Genomic DNA, 7,086 nt, shown 5'->3' on the forward strand with positions numbered 1-7,086 from the left:
GCTGCCGGCGGCCTCAGAGGTCACCCGCTTTGGTCCGTGGGCACTGCAGGCGTCGCCTTCGCTGCTGCGTGCCCGGACTCATTGCTCGAGCACCTCCGTGCCGGGAGCGTGCAGCCGCCCTCCTGGGGGCAGCCGTCAGAATGGCCTGCCTTCAGCCGAGTTGGAATCGGCCTCCCTTTAACTCCCACCGCCGGGCCTAGCCGTGCGAGGCGTGCGCGCAGGCCAAGTCCCCCAGCTGCCTCCGGTCACTGCCTTCTGTGGAGGCGTTGGTGGTGAGGACCGAGCGCCGGGTCCCGAGTGGGTGAGCCCTTCAGCGTCCCACTGTGACAGGGGCTGCTGACTTGGCTTTCAGAAAGGGCAGGTCTGCGGGCCCTCTGCGCCTCCCAGCCCAGCTCTGCTCCTACCGAGGGCTGTCTCCCTTTTCCCCTCTTATTACAAAAGTAATTCATACTGTAGAAAAATGGGAAAGTACAGACATTACAACAAAATAATTATCTCCTTAATCCCTCCCCAGATGAGTTCTTTCTACTTCGTAACGTGCATTTGGTGCATATGCCCTGATATATTTTTACATGGTTAGAGTCTTACTGTACACTTTTTTCACCAGTTGTAGAAGTCTGTTCATGTTACTAGATGTTCTGCAACATGAATTTTAATAAACGTGCAGTATTTTATCCTATGGATATGCCTGTATATCTTAAAGTTTTATCTACTTCCTTACCATTGACTATTTAGGGTGTTTCTAATGTGGGGCTATTAAAAGCACTACCTTTCCTTTGGTGCAGCTATTTCACTAGTAGGGATTTTCCCTATAGGTATCCAAAAGGTAATGGGGGAGCTCAGGAGTGTAAGATACGTGGAGACATTGTACAACAACCCCCTTGTCCTGCTGATGTAGGGAACTGGTTAATTATAGCACAGCCATGGAATGGGATACTGAAGCCCAGCGGATCTTAAATATACGCATACCAAAAAAGCAAGGTGCACAGCAGCACGTAGGCTATTTGTGTTTTAAAAAGGGGTATTAATACACACACATATGCTCAAATAAGCACACGATGCCTCTGATGGATGTCTGAGGAGATGGTACCGTTAGGGAGAGGAACTTGATGGGGACTGCCAGGGGTGGAAGGAGGCTTTTCACTCTGCTCTTTTGAACCATTGCTTTTTTTCCCCTTGTAACACGACCATGTATTACCTATCTTTTTAACTTTTTTTTTTTTTTTTTTGGAGACAGAGTCTCGCTCTGTCACCCAGGCTGGAGTGCGGTGGTGCAATCTTGGCTCACTGCAATGTCTTCCTCCCTGGTTCCAGCAATTCTCCTGCCTCAGCCTCCCGAGTAGCTTGGATTACAGGCTTGTGCCACCATGCCCAGCTAATTTTTATTTATTTTTATTTTTGATCTTTTTCTTTCTTGAGACGGAGTCTCACTCTGTCGCCCAGGCTGGAATGCAGTGGTACGATCTCGGCTCACTGCAACCTCCGCCTCCCAGGTTCAAGCAATTCTCCTGCCTCAGCCCCTGAGTAGCTGGGATTATAGGTGCGCACCATCACGCCCGGCTAATTTTTTATATTTTTAGTAGAGACGAGGTTTCACCATATTGGTCAGGCTGGTCTCGAACTCCTGACCTCGTGATCCACCCGCCTCAGCCTCCCAAAGTGCTGGGATTATAGTCATGAGCCACCGTGCCTGGCTGAGGGACTGCTTCTAAAAGCTAAGCCAGCCAGGCATGGTGGCTCACACCTGTAATCCCAGCACTTTGGGAAGCTTAGGTGGGAGGATCACTTGAGCCCAGGAGTTCAAGACCAGTCTGGGCAACATAGTGAGACCCTACCTCTACAAAAAATAGAAAATTAGCTGGGCGTGGTGGTGCCTGCCTGTGGTCCCAGTTGATTGGGAGGCTGAGGTGGGAGGATCCCTCAAGCCTGCAAGGTCAAGCCTACAGTGAGCAGTGTTTGTGCCACTGCAATCCACCTGGGCAACAGAGCAAGACCTTGTCTCAAATAAATAAAAGCTAAGCCTATGCTAGAACATCCCTAGTAAAGAGGAGCCCAGCGCCGTGCAAATCAGCTCACTTCATGGTCAGACTGCTGTAACTAACAGAAAGCGCTTCCTTCCCGAAGCTGAAGCTGCCGCCCTGCAAGCTCCACCCCTTGCCCTGCTCTGGTGCCTAGAACTTCAGCCACTGGAATGCGCTGCACTCCCAGGACCTCTGGCCTTCCAGACTCTCCGCCATTCAGGCTCCTCCAGCTGGCTAGGGCCTGAGCACTGCGGCTCGGTGTTGCCCACTCCAGCTTTAGCAGCTCAGCTTGAGGACGTGTCAGGGAATGCAAGACCCACCCTGCAACCACTGTCCCCCAGCGAGTTCCTTACAAAGTGAGGACCTATGAGGGAGCCTCCTCCTGGGGACATGGAATGTTCTTTGTGTCTTGATAATGGTGGTGGTACCCAAGTGGATACATTTTTCAAAAGTCATCCAGCTGTACGTTTTTAATGGATGAATTGTATGGTTTGGAAATAATGCCTTGATATGGTTGGGGTTTTTGGGGGGGTTTTTTGTTGTTGCCCAGGCTGGAGTGCAGCGGCATGATCTCAGTTCACTGCAGCCTCAACCTCCCAGGCTCAAGTGATTTTCCCACCTCAGCCTCCTGAGTGGCTGAGACCACAGGCGGGCACTACACCTGTTTTTTTGTTTTTTGTTTTTTTAAGAGATGGGGTCTGTGTTGCCTGGGCTGGTCTCAAATTCCTGGGCTCAAGTGATCCTCCTGCCTCAGCCTCCCAAAGTGCTGGAATTAAAGGCATCAGCCACTGTGCCCAGCTTGATTTTTAAAACTAATAAAATTGGGGGGATAAAGTTCATACCTTTTGGCTCTTTAATTCCACAGGTAGGAATTTATCCCAAAGAAATGATGATATGAACAAAGATTTAGCAGTAAGGATGCTTATCACAAAAGTTATTATTATGTTTTATTTAAAAGTTAAAAAGAGGCCGAGTGCGGTGGCTCACACCTGTAATCCCAGCACTTTGGGAGGCTGAGGCGGACAGATCACAAGTTCGAGACCAGCCTGGCCAACATAGTGACACCCCGTCTCTACTAAAAATTAGCTGGATGTGGTGGCAGGCACCTGTAATCCCAGCTACTCAGGAGACTGAGGCAGGAGAATCGCTTGAACCTGGGAGGCAGAGGTTGCAGTGAGCAGAGATTGTGCCACTGCACTCCAGGCCGGGGAACAGTGCAAGACTCTGTCTCAAAAAAAAAAAAAAAAGCAGGGGGCCAGGTGTGGTGGCTCATAGCTGTAATCCCAGCACTTTGGGAGGCTGAGGTAGGTGGATCACAAGGTCAGGAGTTCGAGACCAACCTGACCAACATGGTGAAACCCCGTCTCTACTAAAATTCAAACAATTAGCTGGACGTGGTGGCACGCACCTGTAATCCCAGCTACTCGGGAGGCTGAAGCGGGAGAATCCCTTGAACCCGGGAGGCAGAGGTTGCAGTGAGCCGAGACAGAGCCACTGTACTCCAGCCTAGGCAACAGAGCAAGACTCTGTCCCCACCCCGCTAAAAAAAAAAAAAAAAAGCAGTACCTCATCTGTGTGGAACATATGGTTAGTGAATGTCCTGCCGTGCTCTCCCAGCTCTGGTGACGGTAAAGGTGCTAGCTGTCACCTTCTCTGCTTTAACGCACACCAGGCTCAGCACTCCCTCAGGTTAGCCCTGTGGCCTTCATGTAGTGCTTGCTGTGCCCATTCTACACATGAGGAAACTGAGTGGCTGGCACAGCTCTGAATGGCAGAGAAGGGAGTGGAACCCATGTGACTTGCCCCAGAGATCAAACTTGTAGCCCCCAAGGGTTTTTATCCCTTAAGAGCTGCCTCCTTGGAGTCACTTGCTTTCTTGAACTGTGTCCTCAGGCCAGCTATGGAAAAGCCTTGACAGACAGGAGTCAGGGCTTGTTGGAGTTCTTACCTCCTGGTGTGTAAATAATTCAGGTGAGTCAGCCTCTTTTTTTTTTTTTTTTTGAGACAGAGTCTCACTCTGTCACCAGGCTGGAGTGCAATGGCGCTATCTTAGCTCACTGTAACCTCTGCCTCCCGGGTTCAAGCAATTCTCCTGTCTCAGCCTCCGGAGTATCTGGGACTACAGGCGCACGCCACCACACCCAGCTAATTTTTGTATTTTTATTATTTATTTATTTATTTAGTTTTGAGATGGAGTCTCACTCTGTCGCCCAGGCTGGAGTGCAGTGGCAGCGATCTCGGCTCACTGCAAGCTCCACCTCCTGGGTTCATGCCATTCTCCTGCCTCAGCCTCCCGAGTAGCTGGGACTACAGGTGCCTGCTGCCATGCCTGGCTAATTTTTATGGATTTTTTTTTTTTTACTAGAGACGGGGTTTCACCACCTTGGCCAGGATGGTCTCCATCTCCTGATTTCGTGATCTGCCCACCTTGGCCTCCCATAATGCTCTGATTACAGGCATGAGCCACTGTGCCTGGCCTAATTTTTGTATTTTTAGTAGAGACGGGGTTTCACCATGTTGGCCAGGATGGTCTCGATCTCTTGACCTCATGATCCTCCTGCCTTGCCCTCCCATAGTGCTGGGATTACAGGAGTGAGCCACCGCACCTGGCCGGGTCAGCCTTTCTGACCCTTTTTTCATCCAAAAAGCAGGAATAGCAAGAGCTTGGCTGCCCGGACCCCTGCCCCCAATTTGGACAGAAACACAGGATCACTGTTGAACTTGACCCCCCCAGCGCCATGCCAGTGGGCCTCTGGGACCCCCACCCTCCAGCTCTGGGACCTGGCACAAACCACTCCATCCAGCTTTGTCTTGCAAGATGCACATCATCTAAGCAAACTTTTAAGAAATTCAGAAAGCCAAGGAAACGAACGGAGCCAGGAATCCTGAAGATGTGAGGCCACTCCTAACTCAAGGTTCTTGAGGGTTACCCAGGATCCCCAGGCCTCAACTTCTTCACCCCTGCAGGGCCTGCCTTGCTGGCTTCTGGTCTGCATGTGAGTTGATCTGCCTTGCTTGCTTGGCCACATGGGCCCAGCAGGTCCTACCCACAGCCAGCCTGGCTCCTTCCACCTGACAGGCTCCCTCTGAATTCTCTCCAGCACCTCTGGCCCAGGTGCTAGCCCTGCCCACTTCTGGAAGACAGTCCTTGCTCTCTGGTGGCTTCCTTCCTTCCTTCCTTCCCTCCTCCCTCCCTCCCTCCCTCCCTCCCTTCCTCCCTCCCTTCCTCCCTTCCTCCCTTCCTCCCTTCCTTCCTTCCTTCCTTCCTTGGCGGGGCAATTAGAGGGCTGATCGTTCAAGTTCCACAAGACTCGGCCCCACTTTACTGAGTGCCCGATACAAAGACTCACAATGACCTCAGGCACATGGGACAGCAGCCCCACTTTTCAGAAGAAACTGAGGCTCAGGGAAGTTGAGCAATTTGTCTGAAACCATATTGGGCTGAGAACCCAGGCCTCCCAATCCTCCTTCCGGGGCTGATGCTGGGACATGCTTGAGCATTGTGAAGGGGGCATCGCAGGCAGGGGGCCTGTATTTCTTATTGGTCTTCTTGGCCTGAGCATTAGTCTGTTTTCTTTCTCTCCAGGCAGTCACTGGGTCCTGCCGATTCCATTAAGATCCCCTCTCCCATCTGGACTCCAGCCCTGACTCCCTCCTCTGGCAGCCCCCAGGATTGCTGTAGTCTGTGGCTCTGGTCACTTCCTGCTCTGGGACCCCTGCAGCCACCTCAGGGCAGCAGGCTCAGGATGCCAGAGCCAGGGCTCAGCATGGGCACGCGAAGTGTTTTGGGGACAGAAGGGCGCGCCCAGGGGAGGACCTGCTTCCCCAGGAGAAACAGGGCAGCAGATGGTTTAGGCAGCTGATCTTTAGAACCTCACAGCTTCGGGAGTGAAAATTACCTGATGGGGCCCCGGCCCAGCTCTCCTCCTGGCACCCCAGTGCTGGCCATGGACACAGCCATTCCCTGCCCACACAGCCTGCCCAGTGGTACCCCAGCTGTGCAGCTGCCAAGGAGAAAGGCAGCTTTGTTGACCTCAGGGCCTGAAGCCAAACCCCGGCAGAGTCCAGCCTGGGCAGGAGCAATCCCGCGCTCATGTGGGTGCCGGGCCCAGCTAGCTGGACACTTCCACCTTGGTCAGGTGCTCCCGGGACACAAGGACTTCTGCCTTCTGAGCTCCCCGTCTTACAGAGCAGTGGGTAGGATTAAAGGAGGTCCCTTGTGTTCAGAGCAATGGAAGCACTGTCTTTTCATGGAGAAAAGCTGCTCCCAGGACACGGAGCCAGCGGCGCCAGCCTCATCCTCTCCCTCCAGGGGCCGCCTTCCCCCATCACACCACCCTCCCCGCCACAGGCTGAGCAGGAGCACATGATCCACTCCCTCCCTCCACCATGCACGGAGCTGTGCAAAGGCCAGGCCACCTTGGAGTCTTTTGAGATGGTCACTGTGATCCATTCTTCTGCATGAGTTAATGAGACAAAGTATAAAAAACTAAGTTCTGAGCCTTATTTTTCTCTTCAGTCTTAAGCGGGTCTGGTGAGCCAGGGCTGTGCCTGGTGCTGGGGGCATTTCCTCTACAGGTATAAGTGGCCACCATGACCTGGGTCTCTTGGAGCAGCCTGGCTCTGGAGGAGCAGGCGTGGGAGAATTGCAGGGGTGCAGGGAGAGCACCGGGGCTGGGCATCTCCAAGACCCAGCAGTACCAGGTGCTGGCGCATTCTGGATGAGACGCAGGTGCTGAATGAGCTCTGCCCTGAGCCTGCGCTCGCCTGCAGTGTGAGAATAAACTTCCTTTCCTACTTCCTTAGGGGCTGGGGTGAGCCCATATTTCCCAGTGCATCACTGAGGTGAGGGGCCGGGCGGCCACACACCTGCTTTTTCCCGGAGCTGGGCCTGTGCGGGAGTGCGCTTGCCTTGCCAGTTCTGTTTTTGGGAAGAGGATAAGGACCGCCTGGAGCTGAGGGTCTCAGCAGTGGGCAGGGCTGTGCATGGGGCAGAGCAGCAGCCCCTGGGGAGTCAGGTAAAGGGATGGCTGCCCCTGTGCAAGATTGTGACCGTGTTCTCTGT

This window comes from Mandrillus leucophaeus, unplaced genomic scaffold (assembly GCF_000951045.1).
Source record: "Mandrillus leucophaeus isolate KB7577 unplaced genomic scaffold, Mleu.le_1.0 Scaffold295, whole genome shotgun sequence".
Classification (NCBI taxonomy): Eukaryota; Metazoa; Chordata; class Mammalia; order Primates; family Cercopithecidae; genus Mandrillus; species Mandrillus leucophaeus.